General features: G+C 37.7%; 1 long non-coding RNA gene across 2 annotated transcripts in view; it reads left to right on the forward strand.

Annotated features, from left to right (window-relative positions):
• LOC131999080 (uncharacterized) overlaps positions 1-17,397 on the forward strand; it is a 286,222-nt gene that overhangs the window by 2,893 nt on the left and 265,932 nt on the right. The window contains exon 1 of one of the 2 annotated variants that reach the window (XR_009399008.1): positions 10,613-10,684. The exons of the other annotated variant lie outside the window; for it this stretch is intronic. This is a non-coding gene — a long non-coding RNA (uncharacterized LOC131999080). Of the gene's footprint in view, positions 1-10,612; positions 10,685-17,397 lie in introns of those variants that run through there. 2 annotated transcript variants of the gene reach the window in all.

Here is a 17,397-nt window from a genome sequence, read left to right on the forward strand (position 1 = left end):
TGATAAATCAGACTTCCTGTGCAAAGTAGGTGACATGGGCAGTGCAGGAGAGGAGGAAATTGCTGGAGAAACATTCTGGAGTAGAAAGGAAGGGATGGCATATAGTGACCAAGAGGTTGGCTTGACCAAAGTGTTTAGACCAATTATTCATAGTATTAGGAGAAGAAGGAGATTGAGTCCATGGGCAAAGACACAGGATAAAACATGTGGGAATTGTCCTCTGATTGCTTCTGTTTTTCCCATTAATGTGGTGGGCAACTTCACAAGCAGAAAGGGGATAATGAAGGATGTTCTAATGGTTTGAAGCAGAATTGTGAAGAGGGCAAGAATGAGCAAACTGAAGATATGTTACTGGCTACCTATTAAGCCTCCCTCCTTTTCCACAGCTAAACTTCTCAGTGGGTGGGAGGCTCCTAGTATCCAAAGGACTTCATTGATGCCCTTCATACTAGCTCCCAGCATTTTTGGTGAAAAATTCTGTCTCTTCTCCATATCTGATTCAGTATGCTTTCCTCATTGTCCGCAACATTTCTGCCACAGACATTCCACACCCCAGACTTCTTGAAGTGCTCCCTCATTTCTATGACCATGTTACAACTAGGTCCTCTTTCCATCTTTGTTTAAGGTTTTCATTAAGTTTCTATCTTCCTACTGAATGAAAAAAGTACCCTTCCCACAAAAGTCTGCCCTTACCTTTCCCCAGAGTCAGCCACACTCTTATGGCCAATGTCCCCATGCCAGAGTCTATAGCCAGACATTTCCTGCTTTGTCACTCTCCATTCCAAACTACCCACTAGACATTTTTTATACATTCTTCTGCCAAATATGTAGTTTCTGGGTCAAACCAGGATATTTTGAGCCATCTTTTTCATCATTCTCCCCAGATCAGTTCCTCATCTTGACTTGTCCACTGTTGGTAGCAACACCATGAGTCTGTTAGATCACTAGGTTTTTTGAGATGTTGATCTGATCTTTCCTCTTCCTCTCAACCTCACATCCTGTCAGATTCTCCATGCGCAGAGCCACTGTCTTTACAACGTGTACCCCTCAAGAAGTCTCAGACAGCATCCTAAATATAATAGTAACTTGGCTAATATGCTAGGTGATACTCAGGTAATATTTATAAAACCTGACCATTGCCCAAACCACGCTGTCATAGTGTGTCTGCTACCAACGCCTTACCCCCAGCTCCATTTGCTTTGGATTGACCACTGTTAGCACAGCCCATTGGCTGACCCATAAAAGAGGTCATCTCCATCTGCAATAGATCAGAAGAGATGTAGGAAATAGAATAACTAAATGTCATAGAACTTACTGTTATTCAGAAAACATCCTTCATGGCTTTGCAAATAGGCAAAAATGTCAAGTCAGCTCTACTCTGAAGCCATTTGGAGACATTTGCAACAATGAATGCATGATTAAGTTTATTGTTTAGTAAACAGTTTGCAGACATTAGCCAAGGAAGAGTTATGGCGGCAGTTTACAAATAATTGCAATTGAATTAGTCAGACTGCAATGCAAAAGCAGCGCAAATAACTTGCCAATTCCATAAAATGTTTTGCAAACAGATTCTGGGAGAAAATAGAATGAGAAAAGCAGAAAATCCAGAAAGGGATGTTTTCAGAATCTGCTCTGCAGATACTGAGAGAGGATGCCCTCATATTTTACCACAAGAGTGAAGTACTAGTGAAAGGTGTTTATTTCTGCTTTGCCTCAGAAACAGAACTTGGCACAAACTTCAGAGGAGTGAGAAGGGGGCATGACTCAGTAAATTTGGCAGTTCACAAACTCAATCTTACAAAAATGGCAGAACAATTTTAAAAAGAGAGTGTGTGTGTTTGGACTGAGGGACATTGGTGGGGGGTGGTCGGGATCTTGGCTTAGGGAAATGGACCTCTCAAAACACTGAGCAGTCCATAGCCAAAATAAACCTTTACCCAATGTCAGACAGCCATTGTGTGTCTGGAGTATGCTTAACTGAAGATACTTATTTTATTAAATCTAGATTATGCAGCATGTATATTTATGCTTTATTAAATGTATATTAAATTTTATTAAATATATACTGTTAACATATACTTATTTTCTTTTTGTTAACATATACTTTTAAAAAGTGATACATAGCATATGAAACAAATATATATGTTGTTAGGAATATACAGCATATATATATACAGTATAGCACACACATCTAGTATAGTACATGCCTCTAGTGTAGGGCATGCTTCTAGTACAGAGCATGTATATATTATAATGCACATGTATATTACAGTGCATGTATGTAGTATGGTACATGTATATAGTATAGTACTTGTATATTGTATAGACATGTACATAGCATATTATATATATAGCATGGTATATGTACATATATCATAGATTCATATGCATAATAAATCTGTGTATCATATTTGACATTACATAATAAATAAACATAGTATTTAATATATATCATGTCAATATCAGGATCACTCTCCTAGGCCAATGGGGCAAAAACATTACATTCCTTGGCCATGTTGTTTTTGCTTCCACTGATAGGTTTTATTCATTTCTTACCACTGATTCTATGGATTAAAGATAGAAATGCAAGTACAAACACATAGGAATGACTATAGAAACAAACTCATGAACCCTATATGGTGCTTAAATTGAACAGTTGATCCCTGGACTGCTTAGAGAAGGGTTCTTCAGCTACTTGAACTTAATTTTTATGTTTAAAAAATTTCATAAAAGGTGCAAGCATGATTGAGTGAGTTATCATCTGGGTTAGAGGTACTCACAGGGCTCTGCTGGTTAAAGGTTGACCTTTTGTCTCCAAATGTATCCTCAACATGTGGTTTTCCTAGTCTAACCATCCCCTTTGCCATGTTGAGTTTGTGTTGAATTTGCTATTGAATTTGTAGCTATCTAACAAGATTCTGAGATTCAAAATTGCAATTTAGATAATCTAAAATAAACTCGTGAGTTTGCTCCCAGATACCAAGGGATGGGACGATTGGTTCATGTAAATGGCCGACTCCTGTCTCCTCTGAAAGAATCCAGGATTGATCGCAATCAGTAACAATTTGAAGAGGTCAGGAGTATGGATTAAGAACCTGCATTTTCATCCCTTCTCCAAAACATTTTGGAGACACAATATTTGGGGATTCACCACAAACATGTTTTGAGTCTGCAGATCTGCTTAGTGACTGAGGCTAGGATGATGGGTCAAGTATACTATAATTGGATACTTCTTAGCACTGAAACTAGAGGCATTTCCAAAGACAAATTATGTTTCTGCAGTGCCTGGTTTCAATTGGCACATTTGAAAGCTTCACTGTCTACCACAGTGATTTGGGAGGGAATAGATCATGCCCACAAATGGAGACTTTGGAGTTGGGTCACTGGCAGCATTTCTAGTCACAAAGCAAATCCTGCATCTTATAGGTTGGTGTAATGGGAAACTTCAGCATTGGGAAATAAATAAAAGAACATTAGATGACAAGGAGTCCAGAAGCTATCTTTCCCTTTTACTTTTTGCTCTTCTGTCCCTGAAAAGATCCAGCATTTTCTCTTTACAACCTGCGGGAGAGAAAGATGCCTGGTTTCAGCACTTGTTGATCCCATTAACAGGGTAGATTGACAAGAAGTAGACAATTGTATCTGACATGAATATGGGTATGGTGGGGATTGTTGAAATGGAGACCCTTGCTAATGGAAGAGAGATGACCCCAGCCTTTTGACAGATGTCAAGTAGATTGGAGTCTGGTGAAGTTATAACCATTTAATCTGCATTGCCAGAGAAGACAAATTGTGTGACTGATAACCTCTTTATTTTTTATTCTATAATTTTGTACTCTACAGTGTAGAATAAGATAGGGCTCTCAACTTGCTAATGTGGGTCAGTATTATTCGTCCAGAGTTTCGATGGCATTGGGGCTTTTGTTAGTTGGTGGCCTCTTCTCTGGGTCAAGGAAGAAAAGAAATAAATGAAGAAGAAGTGAATAAAGAAATGATACAAATCAATCCAAAAATCACAACTCTTCAATGAGATTTTGACCTCAGTTACAGGAATGCAATTTCTGACTCTGTCTGAGAGGCATTAAGTGACTTTTTAATGCATTCTATGAAAGTAAGGTAAGTTTGAAAAATGTACTTGAACTTTATTTGATTCTAAAATATAATGGAGATAGCATTTTTTTTATTCCAAAATAATCTTTTATCCTTTTGAGGTGTGTGTGTGTGTGTGTGTGTGTGTATTTCTGAGTGAAAATTCTTTTTAAAAAAATAGTTTTTTTGCTTCTCTAGTATCTAACATAAAGAAGTGGGGGAAGAACCGTTCACATGTGGCCTTTGCACCCTTATTCATTGTGACATTTACTGTCATTATTATTATTAATAATATTAATAACATTATTATTGTCATTGTGTATTATTTTCTTTGCCTAGAGAAGAAGGTTCCCAAAAACCTGCCGTCTGCCCCCATGTTTAGAGTCGTATTCAAGGCCAGTTGAATTTGGTAAAATTTGGAATGTTCTTCCAGTAGGAGAAATTTCCTGATGTTAGAATTTGATAACACCCCCAGATGAAAAACCATAAGAAATCCCAACCACTGATGGTAAATGTTTTTCTCTTGAAGTTTTAAAGGAGTTCACGTTGCAATTCAGAGATTCATTCTCGCTCCAAGGTGAATGAAGTTGGCCCGGTGAAGCGCTGAACTATATTAGCAATCAGACACAATAAACCAGGTTATGCGCCTTCCATTCCACCATTTCTTTAGGATATCCAGAATTACCAGTGATGGTCTTTAGAACTTCATGCATGTTTTGAGTGTCTGTGTTGTGTCAGCCGGTTCAGTAGGTGCTAGATCTGCAAAGACTGGGGACTTGAGGTCAAGTAACTTAGAGTCAAGGGCAAATTTCATAGGCATGTTCCTTCTGTGCAACGTAATAACATAAGGAGGTCAGTAAAGGCAGAGCAGGTAGCATGTAATCACTCTCACAGTATCTGAATATTTCCTGCTCAGTGAAGGCTTCCCTAGAGCACTCAGCCTGAGTCAGAGGAAGGGGAACCATAGGAAGTAGTGTGAGGACAGTCACATGGAAGTGAGCAGGCATAATGAGTGAAGGGAATTCCTCAGGAAATTACACTGGCCCAGTCCAGACCTTGCACACCTTCACCTAACAGTCACATTCCAGCTGCTCCCTCCAGCCACAGCTCTAATACCACTTTGGGGATCCCTGTAAGCACCCACCTGTGGAAAGGGTTCCTTCCCTCTTGGAGCTTTGAAAAGTCTCAACTCCCTCCTTTCTTTCCTTCTCTCTACTTTTTTTTTTTTAATTTTTTCCTTTTCTTTTCTTTTTTATTCTTTTCTTTTTTTTCCTTTCCTTTCTTTTTTTTTTTATTTGTTTTAGATTTTCTTAAATTCTATTTACTCACCTAACCAACCAACTGAAATGTGTTTTGAGTGATTTTGCTGAACCAGGATGCCCTAAGGCTTTACATGTCCTGCCTCATGGAATTCTTACGATATTCCCTTAACACGAGTAATATCATTCAGCTGACTTTATTACTGTGGAAACTGAGGCACAACTGCATTAAGTAACTGGCCCAAAGATTAAGCTAATGAACTGTGGAAACTGGATTCTACCTCAGGCAATCTGATTCCAGGACCCAGGCAATCTAATTCTAACTAAAGCTGTTTTCATGTGTGTTCCATCTCCTGAACTAGATCTTAAGCCTCATGAGGGCTGAAGTCACAAACTTGTTATTTACCATTTATACAATGCCTACTCTTTTGATATTATAGTTGGTAATTACAGACTATTTATTGAAAGAGTGGGTAAATGAAGAAATAAATAGATGCATGAGGGGCACCTGGGTGGCTCAGTCAATTAAGCATCTGCCTTCAACTCAGGTTATGATCCCAGAGTCCTGGGATGGAGCCCCATGTTAGGCACCCTGCTCAGTGGGGAGCCGCCTTCTCCCTCTCCCTCTGTCAGCCACTTTCCCTGCTTGCTCTCTCTCATTCTATCAAATAAATAAATAAAATCTTAAAAAAAAAAACAAAAAATAAATGGATGCATGAACTCTACTTAAAAGGTTGGTAGAAAAAAAAAAGTGAACTACAGAAAACTGAGCAGAAGAGTGACTGACAAAAGGAATATACTGGTATTTAAGGATTGTAGGAAAAGCAGTAGAATCCAAATTTTTCACGCAACCTCTGCAATAGTCAGAATATTGGCATAAAGATCTGGGCCAGCATACATACTTGGAAATGAAACATGAGGGCAAAACTTGGTGACTGTATGTGGAGACAAGTAGAAAGACATTATTGCAGGAGAAGAAAGTTTTATTGTATGAATGGAAAATACGTAAATACTTAAAAAATAAAAACAAAATCACTCATTATCTTACCATTTAATGGTAAACAGAATGAACATTTTAAAAATATTGCATTTTCATTGCATGAAAATAAAATATTAGACACAGCAAGAAATAAAGTCAAGTCAACTTCTCAAAATTCCAGCCCTCAAATATTTCACTGTGTAACATCCACTTTTTGTGGTCAAATGACTGGTCCGTGTGATTGTGTGGAAACTGAGCCCTGATGTAAATAACCAGTCACTCACTGAACTGACTCAGTTTGAGTCTGGTTTCCTCATCATAGGCATCATTGTACACTGAACTTCAAGGATAGAAGGCATACCCAAGCCTGACCTTCTCAACAATGAAAGAGTCCATCAAAACATCTTTTGGTTTGGCTATCTGTTGATCAACAACTCTGACCCAGCTCATTCATTCTACTCACATAGATAATGCTTATGAGCCTTTTCTATAAGTCCCTTCTGCCTAGTTTCTTAAAAAAAAAAAAAAAAAAAAAATCACTAACATTGTAAACATCATCTATATCGTAGAAATGCTGCTTTGTCTTTGTAAAAAATGTAAATTAATTGAAAAGTTGCATTTCAGATGCCAATCAAGTAGAGCACTTGTTTCTCAGCATAATAATTTCAAAAGCAGCTCACTATAAATGCATATGCAAACATCGGAAATTACAAAACAAATATGTTGAGAAGAGAGCAGAGTTAGTGCTTTATATAACATTTCCTCTGGTATTCCTTCAAGAGGTAAGCCTCTCTAGTTCCAGGAGAATAAATGTTTTGATGTTGGTTAATAAATTTAATATCATGCCTGTCCTCTGTGCCAGGAACTGTACTAGGGCATGACTTACACATGGACACATTTTTTTCCAGAAACATATCTGGCTATACATATGATCAATGTACCTATGTGCAGGTCTTACATTCGAATAATTTATGAGTCAACTGCTATTGTCTGAGTCAATCAGTTTGACAAAGACTGTTGTCAGAGAACTATTTATTCAGATATTTGCCCCGGCTTTGGTATGTTTTCCCACCTGTCTCCACCAGCAGAGTTCATCTGTAGAACTTCAGGAAACATTTCCAGAACTTAAATTAGACTGTTATTATAGCAGAAAAAGAGACAATGTGGTTTGTATTTTAAGTGTCAAGTTATCCCCAAGATTTATTAAATATCTATCATGGGCTCAGAAGGACTATTAGATGTTATTAGCTATTAAGGGATCTTCAGTTGGGAACATTTTTCCTGCAAACTTAGAAATTGAATTTGGAACTTATATTTGCTGGTTGTTCTAGTGTCTATAAATGGAAGGCACAGTCTATCAAAAGTAATTTGATGATATTTTGATTGTTAGAGTTTTTGATGATTCAGTGAATCAAGAAAGAATTACAAAAATCTGCAAGTTGCGTCTGTTACTGGTTGACTCAGAACATCCAGCTTCGAACCCTGGTCTTTGGAAGTACATGACCAAGCTGATTATATAACCCCTCAAAATGTCTGATTCTTCCACTGTAAATTGAAATTTTTATCATGATTAAGGTACTGCTATAATACTGAGATAACCAGATATAATGTGTTTTATAAATTCCATAAGAGAAAAAATAATAATAATCTTAATAATATTCCAGTATAAAGCGGTAAGTTGTATCTCATCTTAAATTGCCATCTTCTTCCAAAATTCATGGTCCACAACACTGATGCATGATCAGAACAATTGCAAAAATTCTTATAAATGGTCTTCTCTTGGAGGCTACTATGTTGAAAGTGGAATTCTATATTCCTAATATGCCAGCATGTTGCTGACTATTACTAGGGAAGGTGAATATGTGCCGTCGACAATCGGACAGGATCTGGCTTTGCCTTCTCATTCAAGGTCTAGGGTCAAGAGAGTAAGCCGATAGTGAAGGGACAAAGTCAAACTGCCCAGACCAGGGGACGCTAAACCACATCTTCTCCAACATGGTGCTTTTCACCAATCATTTCTGCTTCCGAAGAACTTCTAGCTTGCAGCCACTTGAAGGGACTCTAGAAGTTAACCACCTGTGGTGTTTACCTGCAGGCAGGTAGACGCAGCTCCAAGGGGCCCTTGGGATTAGCTGCTCCAGATAGCCCAGTAATGTCTGAATTGTTGATGCAGCAGACACTTCCCTGGGAAAGCAAAACTCACCCCGGAGCCCCCCACGTACAAATTAGAGTCACCATTTAAACCATCATCACAGTATTTGAGGTTAGTAAAACATATTGCTTGGGCTATAAAACATTCTAAACTAGCATTCCAAATGTGTAGCCTCAAGCAAGCACTTAAATTAAAGTTTCAGACAGCTGGCACTAGAATCATAATAACAGTTTTACACAAAGGGATTGGCTAAACATGATTATTGATTTGATAATTTATTGTCAACAGACATTATTGTGCCCTGATCCCAATGCTTAGCTTTCTTTCTTCCCTATTGTCAACAGGTGATGACAAGGTCTGGATTGGGTTATAGAGAAGGTACATTCAACGCCCTGCCCCTAGGTAGATTTCTTCTCTTTCTCTCTCCCAATCTCTCTCTCTCCCTCTCTCTCTCTCACACGCGCATGTGCGCGCACGTGTACACACACACACACACACACATGCACACACACATGCACACACAGAAAGCTCATTAATTTCCATAATCCCATAATTTTTACTGTCTCCTTCCTATAAATTGCTTTGTTTATAAAGGGGAAGATTCTGGAAGTACTATTCTTAGCACCCTTGTTACAAAAGAAAAAAAGATACAGGGTGGCTTGTTAAATATAATCTATATTCCCTCAGAATATCTATTGAATATCTAATTTCCTGTACTTCCCTTTGTGAAACAGATAAAAGCAGAAAATGCTGCAGTATTTCTTTTGTACTTGGAAGTACTTTGTCCCCAAACTAGTAGCCTCGTGTCTCTTTAGGCATTTGGGTATTTGTTCACCCAAGAGACAGACGATGCTGACGATAGCTATTTGCCCTTTAGCCAATTCTAAAACACAATATTTTTAAGCCTTATTAACATATTTTCAAGCATAACAGATTCTCTGTTCACTCCAACTTGGAACACTTTGAAAGATTTTATTTCCACCACAGGGAAATACGCCTGATTGACACTGTTGTTCTATTTTACGCAGACTGGACCCATTCACAGATTTTTCTCACAGAATTAGAAACCTAAAATTATATTTTCGTTATTAAAATTGAGTCCAACAAATTGTACTGGCAAAGTTTGCTCTCAGTCTTTGTGAACTGTTGGAAACAGTGGAAGAACATCTCTTACCATTTTCAGGGAATGTAGACGCTGCTTTTCTTTGAGGGGTGAGAGGACTGTAGCAAAACAACAGGTTTTTCTGGTTTGTTTCTCTCTGTGGACAAAACACACTTTAAAAAAAATTGGAAGAGTTAGAAACGGTATTCTCGGATCTGTCAAGAAAGAAATGAAAGGACACATTTGAGCACATTTGAGTACCTTTACTTTTTTTTTTTTGGAACATGACTTTTCCATTGACTTTAATTAAGGTTTCATTAAACCCTCAGTTTGGAAAGCTTTTAATTGAGAGAGAATTTGCTTACTGGGCATTTTTTTTTTTTTTTTTTTTTTTTTTTAGAAAATAGCTATAATAAACGGGTCCTCCAACTTTACAGTAAAATTCAACTTTGTTCTACCTTTGTAGAAATTGCTTATAGATCCACTCTTAAGAAATGAGCCATGCCAACCATAATGATTTTTATCTCATAATCGAGTGGCCCAAAGTTGGCTCCACTATACTTTATAAGTATATTGCCTGCTGACAAATTCATCCAATTAGCAAAGGTGAAGGTTTATAATTGGGGTTAACTAGAATTTAACTGGTCACTGATAATCACACCCTCCCTCACCTCCTCTAGAGCATAGCTCCCGAAGTTACTTGAGTTGCTGTATCTCCTCCCCTGACAAAAACAAAAGTCTGACTTCAAAAATCCCTTTTCAGGAAAATCCAATAGAGCCATTTTTGCCAAAGCCATGACAACAATGGAACTTCAGGGCATGGTATTTTCCTGCTGTTTGGGGGAGTGAATCTCTGCCCCAACCCCTTCCCACTCCCCTACTACTGAGAGTATTTTTATATAGTTCAAGTCCCTATTGGTCTGCAGTTTGCAGTGCGGTTTAAAAAGTAATACATCTTTTCTTAGATGTACCCCAGTTTCTGCTTTTTAATAGACATGATAATGAGCTTCTGGGTCTTCATTTCCCAGTGTGCAGAGAGCTCGAATAAATCTTCGATTGTTCACAACCCAGGAGAAGGTTCCGGAGCAGGGGGATCCATCGAGGTATCTCTAAACAACTATTGTTTTAAGCATTTTTTCTTTATTAATGTTGGACTTTCCTGGTGCCACTGATTTTTTTTTTTTCTCAGTATATTCAGTAGCATCTGCTCATAATGAGCTGAGACAGAGTGAAATTCCTTTTGCAGTGAATCAGAATGAATGAAAGTTCCCAACTGTTTTTGGAGTGGCTTAATACGCAAGCTCTAATATTGGCTGTACCAAAGGTTTCCTGGTAGGTAAAAAGAAAGCTTTATTCTGGATTTTCACAAAAACACTTCTGCTTGGGCAGTCTGAGTTTTGCTTCCTAGATTTCAGAATTTTGGAAGAGATTTCACTTTTGTGCAGACAAAAGCCGATGTGAAAATACATTTGGCCAACTTGGGGATTATTTATTGTTTTTGAAGAGTGACTTATTTACAGCTATCTAGCATAATATAACTTCTTATGAACAAAATGCTTTCCCCTTCCAAATAAAAAAAAAAGCAAATTCGAAGGCCTAAGAAACTTAGAAATATATGAATATATAGTTATATATTTCTCTCAGTTTTTTTTAAGAACTCAAAATATCGTTAGAGCAATTTCTGTTTTCAATTTTATTGACAACTTTGAAAACAGAAATCCTGATACTGCGAAAGCTCAGTGTTGCTGGGTTTTTCATACATTAAAAGGAAAAAAAAATACACTTCTTCTCTCCCTTTATTTGCAGGGGAGACAATGGCATCAGGTATATATTTTGATATGACCTCAGGTTATGCTTAAAATAACTTATATTACATTGACTAGAATTTTTGTTTATTAGACCTGAGGTGATTGATGATGCCTCCACTAATTCTAAAATAATCCTTTGGAAATTATCTTCATATTACTACCGATATAACTCCATCTATTTCCCTAGCCAGCTGGATCTGGTGGGAGGTTGAGATATATTTTAGTTTATTTTTTTTTTATTCGGGTCCTTATGAAAAAAGAAGATGGTGGCTCTAGCCCATCCCCAAAGCTTTAACCAATTGACTATGATTGAATACTTTTTCTTATTACTGCTCACTGGGATCTTCTTATGAAATGCACATTTCATTTTTATCCAGGACCTGGGGATATGGGGCGACAGAGGAATATTACTTGAAATTCGGCACACCACAGTCTGTAGAAAGCTGCACACCAGGATTGTGGAAGAGTTATAATTTTAATTCTTTTTACAATGACAAGGTTATTTCAAAGTTAAATTATCATTATCTGTTGAAGCAAACAGCACAGTGGCAGTGTTAATAGGACAAGTCTGGCTTATTCTAATTGGTAGAATCTGTAGTTTCCTATGCTGAATTTTAAATCTAAGCATTTCCAAATTAATAGGGTGATTGAAGAAGAGGGATGTTATTTGCAATCTGGTTGGGCTGAAATGGGTACTTGGTGGCACATATCTTAATACAGCAAGTCATCATTATGATTATTACTGCCTCTATGATAGCCAGGTAGAGGCACCTGCTCTCTCTCTCTCTCTCTGGCTTTTCCGGTTAAACACTAACAATCAATTAATTCCTGAAAAACAGTAATGACCGGAAAAGATGCGAGCTTTCATAGTATCAAAGAAGGATGTGTTTGACATTGGTCAGTGCAAAGGTTGCACTTGCAGAGTCCCAGACATCTAGGAGCATGGATGCTTAGCTGAAATAAAGCCGAATTTCAATTCCATCATGTCCTGCTACTGAACAGAATCAGCTGCTACTCTGTTTTTTGGTATGAGCTTCAACTGTGATATTCTCCGTTTATAGAGTCTGTGTCAACAGTAGGGTTTGAGTATATGACTCATGAAGATTCTGGGCTTGTAATTTTGTTAGCAGTATTCTTCCGGTTTCGCCTAACAGGGAAAAATAAGACAGTGGAATGTGTTTTACCACAGATGATGTAATAGAGATAAATATTGAGCATACATATATCCAAGATTGGAAAAAAAAACAAAAATTCAGAACCATGGCAGAATCAAAACTACAAATGTATTTTGTGTACACCGTTTGGCAGTTTATATTTCTAATGTTAATTTGTCTTCCTCTTAAAGGTAATTAGTGATGAAATAGACCAAATAACTTGACATTTCTCAAAGTAGAAAAATAAGAATTTTGTTTATGTTCTCCGCAACAGCAACAGAGATTTCTCACAATCATTTTATATTGCCAGCTCAAAAAATAAATACATTTAGATAAAACCAAATTAAATTAGAGTTCTCTAAGGTCACGAAGGAGGATTGAGGTAGACTCTTCTCTTCCTCTTGTCTTTAATTTACCTGTAGGGAAGGATTGGATATTTGAATTAGTGGCTGACATTTAAAACTTGAGAGTCCGAATAAAAATAGCGATTTTTAAGTTTTTCTTGAAAATTCAGATCTGGCAACACTGGACTTTCATTTCTACCTGTAAATAAAGGGCTTGGTTTGAGCGGTGGCCCCAGGGAGATTTTCCATTATCCCCACCTAGCCCTGGGACATGAGTCTCCACAATGACATCATGACCTTCCCGTTGACAGCCAACCTGTGGCTGAGGTGAGAACACATCTCTCTATTCTTTGTCAGGAACAGTCTTTGTTGGCCATGTCAACCAGTCTACCATCTTCTCTCCTTCATTTGCTGGTTTCTATACCCATAGCTTTCCCCTACTCAGGAAAACTCACTTGCTTCAATCCAGGTGCCTGAGACAAAATGTCCCTTTCATGAAATGCTTTCAGTCACTCTCACCTGTACCCTGGTCTGATTCTACTCCATATCTCTTCCACACTTTGGTACACAATCCACTCAACAAATGTCTGTGGTATCAAGGAAAAATTAATATTGGCTAAAATAAATGTATCTTCAATGACATGATTCTCCACATCAATTTCTCACAATGACACAATGGGAGACATGCTACTGGAGCTCATAACTTCCCTGTGAATTAGACTTCAGTCTCTGCCATTGGATATCAATAATAATTTGGCTTATGTTCTCCTATAAATAATTCTACATTTCAGTCTTACCTCTACTCAATCTCCTCAAATAAGAAAAAATTTTTGAATCAAGGACAAAATCTTCCTATCCTTGATACCCATTTAAGAACAAGAAATATGATCCTATGGCACAAATACAAGATATCATCTCTCTTGCATCAGAATTCACATCACATTTTGTATCACTTGCAACGTATTTATCCCATTTTATTTCATATTCAATAGTAATAGACTATACTTTCTTTAAGGGTGGAGATTGTACCTTATTCTAGTTTGTATTCTCCGTAAAGAGAGTTACCCTTCTATGGGTTTGAGTTAATGAAAGGTAAGCAATCATCAAAGAATATTGACTGAGTTAATGGACATGAGACATCAATTCCCAATGCCTGAGATGGACATATAATCAAAAATTCATCTAAGATTCTCACTCACAACTTGAAATTCCAGGACAGGGACTCACAGAGAGGAGCCTTCAGGCAGTGAACAAATGTACTTTCACTTTACTCATCAGACAACACTCCTGTTTCCTTTAAGATCATACTAATCTCCATATCCCCTTATTGCTGGAAATATTGAATTGTAATTTGAAGAAAACTAAATGTAGACTAGGTGCTTTCCACCAATAGTCCTTCCTTTGATTTAAGGCTTTTAATTTTCCTGATCAAATAGACACACATGCAAAGGGTCATTTTTTGATATCACTAGAGTGGGAATCAGTTTATCTAGCCTAGAATAGTAACGTCAAGGGAAGGAGACACAAGATGGGTAAGTTTTGATCTATGAGTTGGAAAGGAAAATAACAAGAAAAGTTCTGGAATGGAGAATCTCGGAGGAGTATCTGTGTTGAGGAACTTTATATTAGGGCAAGATAGGTACAGAGAGGTGATGTCTATTTTTGTAAAGGCTGTCAAATGATCTTGAAAATAAACTCATGGGATGGCTTTCAAGAACTGCTTTAAGGGTAATTGGTTCAGGGTGCATTGGGGCAACTCAGATGCTTCCCACAATATTTTTTTTTCCTCAAGATGAAAAGAAGATGATCGTGACATCATGAGTCAATCTTTTTCAAGTTTTATGTTTCGTATATGATTTCAGTATAAAAATATGAATTAATAGTACCTCTCAATTCACACGTGCAAAATTCTGGGGGAAATTGCAAGTTTTCAAGGATGAGTAAATTACTCCTCCATAAGGGAAGTGAGAGAAACAGAGCAAGAACAATTGGGAGGGGGGGAAAGAAAACAGAAGACAAGTTTAAAATATTGCCTTTAGCTTTCCTTGCTTCTAATTGTGATGCCAAGTTCTATCAATTCCAAAATAGACCTTTTTCTCTGAGTCTCCCATTATGTTTCTTGGTCTCTCAATACCAATAAATGTGAATGAACATGCATACACACAGAGTTCAGTTCCTTATTCTGTTTATTTCTAATAGCAGAAACATGATGCAGTGACAAGATCACTAGAGCTTCCTACCAGATTGCAAACTTGCATGATGCACCTTAAAAATCATGTGGACCTAGTGGTTTGCTGGAAGATCCTGGGGTCTCTGTCTTAGGATCTGTATTAAGGACTTCACATTTTCTATTTCTGAACAGGTTCCACTAAATTTTTAAAGAAAAAAAAATACAAAAAACCAATCCCCCCAAACACTGCCACTTATGAGATTATTGTAAAGGCTGATAAAATATGAATCACCAAATGGGGTGAGAAGCACATAGTGGAGATGTGATAACTGGAACTTTCTTTTTTTTTTTTTTTTAAAGATTTTATTTATTTATTTGACAGAGAGAAATCACAAGTAGATGGAGAAGCAGGCAGAGAGAGAGAGAGGGAAGCAGGCTCCCTGCTGAGCAGAGAGCCCGATGCGGGACTCGATCCCAGGACCCTGAGATCATGACCTGAGCCGAAGGCAGCGGCTTAACCCACTGAGCCACCCAGGCGCCCTAACTGGAACTTTCTTACCACTTTCCCAGCATTCCTTTATTTGGCTATAAATAAGTTTAATGAATCATTCACAGAAATGTTAATAAAATTTGTGTCCTTAACCAAGTCAATGGAAGTTTTCACTTTTGTGGCAACTGGCTATGAAAGACTTGTAAAACCAGATGCATGATGAGGGGAAAGCATAGGTTGACACAAGCTACCTTCTCAGTGAGGAGATTTGGGCAACAGAATGAACAGGTTCTATGGTTGGACATCTATATAGTTGAGAAGAAAGAAAAAGGACCAAAGAGGTCTCCAGAATTCTCTCCTGGGCAACTTTTTCCTCGCAGTATTGATATTTCATAGATTCTTCCACCTAGATTATTAAAAGATCATAGAAGAAATAAAAACCACATACATTATTCTTTTCCAAGTATATTTCAATGTCCCTGTCAATATTCACTTGGGATACACCACTGATTCTGAGATTGTCAAAGGACATTTGGTCTAGATTAATAGCCTAAATTAATTAATTAGCTTCCTTGTCTCATTGCCTTCCCTTCTCTTCCTCTGTCTTTGCTTCCCCCCTCCCAATTGCTTTCCCTCTGTGTCTTTTCTTCCCCTTCTGGAGGAATAATTTACTCATCCTTGAAGATTTACCATTCCCTCAAGAATTTTGCATATATGAGCTGTGAGGTTCTACTAATTTACATTCCTATTTTGAAGTCATATATGACACATACAGCTAGAAAAAAAATTGATGTGGGATTTTACAATTATGTTCCTTTTATTCTGGGGAAAATGCAAAAAAAAATATGGGGAACATTTGAGATAACAATGAGAAATCCCAATACACTCTGAATCAATTAGCCTTGGTGCAATTTTTTGGAAGCGATCACATGAGGTAGGTCAAGGAATTTACTGTTACATGTTGAGAGAAGAAACCCCACACATTGAGATGGGAGGCAAAGAGTCAGTGAGTCAACATTTATAATTTCTTCAAGATAACCATTTTGAGTTTTCCCCAAATTCAGTCCTACATCACTAAGATCCAGATAAGACAGAATTTACCAGCAGTACCCACCAATTTATTATGGAAACGAGGAGTCCTCTGAAGTTTCAGAGTCATTATCTTTGTTTATGTTTCAAGTAAGCCCTCTTATATAGGTAAAGATCTTCTTGTCACACTTTAACTTTTAATAAGAAACAAGTCTATCAGTTATGTAGTATTAAAGTGAAGAATAAAAGAATGAGGATAGAGAGGTGATTTGAAAAAGTGGAAATTGAAAAATATGACTAAAAACCTTTCTTTCCTCCTTTTTGCCTGCATCACTTCTCTGTCAACATGTCTCCTACTCCTAATGGGAAGTCCACTGAGCAGAAGACAATCACCATGAAAGCAGCTAAACATGGGGGGGTTTGCCAGTTAATCAGTACCTCAGTGCTGACCATTGTTTACACAGGGAAGGGGTCCCAAGATTCTTCATCTCCCATACTGGAGGGCTGCAAGGCAGGGCCCTCACTCTCCAGCAAGCCGCCAAGCCTCTATTTAATTAACTGCCTATCTCTGCCCTGGTGTGACTTGCATGGCCGGGAAGGTGTTTCCCAAGGAAATCAGAATGGGGGGCAGAGCGGGAAAGAAGGGGGAAAAAAAGGTGAGTTCAGGAGGGCAATGAGGCGGGGGTTAACAACGCTGCTTAAGATCAAGGGCTGGAGTGCTGAGATGCTGCCAGACTTGAAAACTTTAATTTACTGTCACTGTTAGCCCCCTTTGAGGTTTATAGTGGTATTTATACACACAGCATCAATCACATGAAACA

The sequence above is a fragment of the Mustela nigripes genome, chromosome 13, assembly GCF_022355385.1.
Source record: "Mustela nigripes isolate SB6536 chromosome 13, MUSNIG.SB6536, whole genome shotgun sequence".
Taxonomy (NCBI): domain Eukaryota; kingdom Metazoa; phylum Chordata; class Mammalia; order Carnivora; family Mustelidae; genus Mustela; species Mustela nigripes.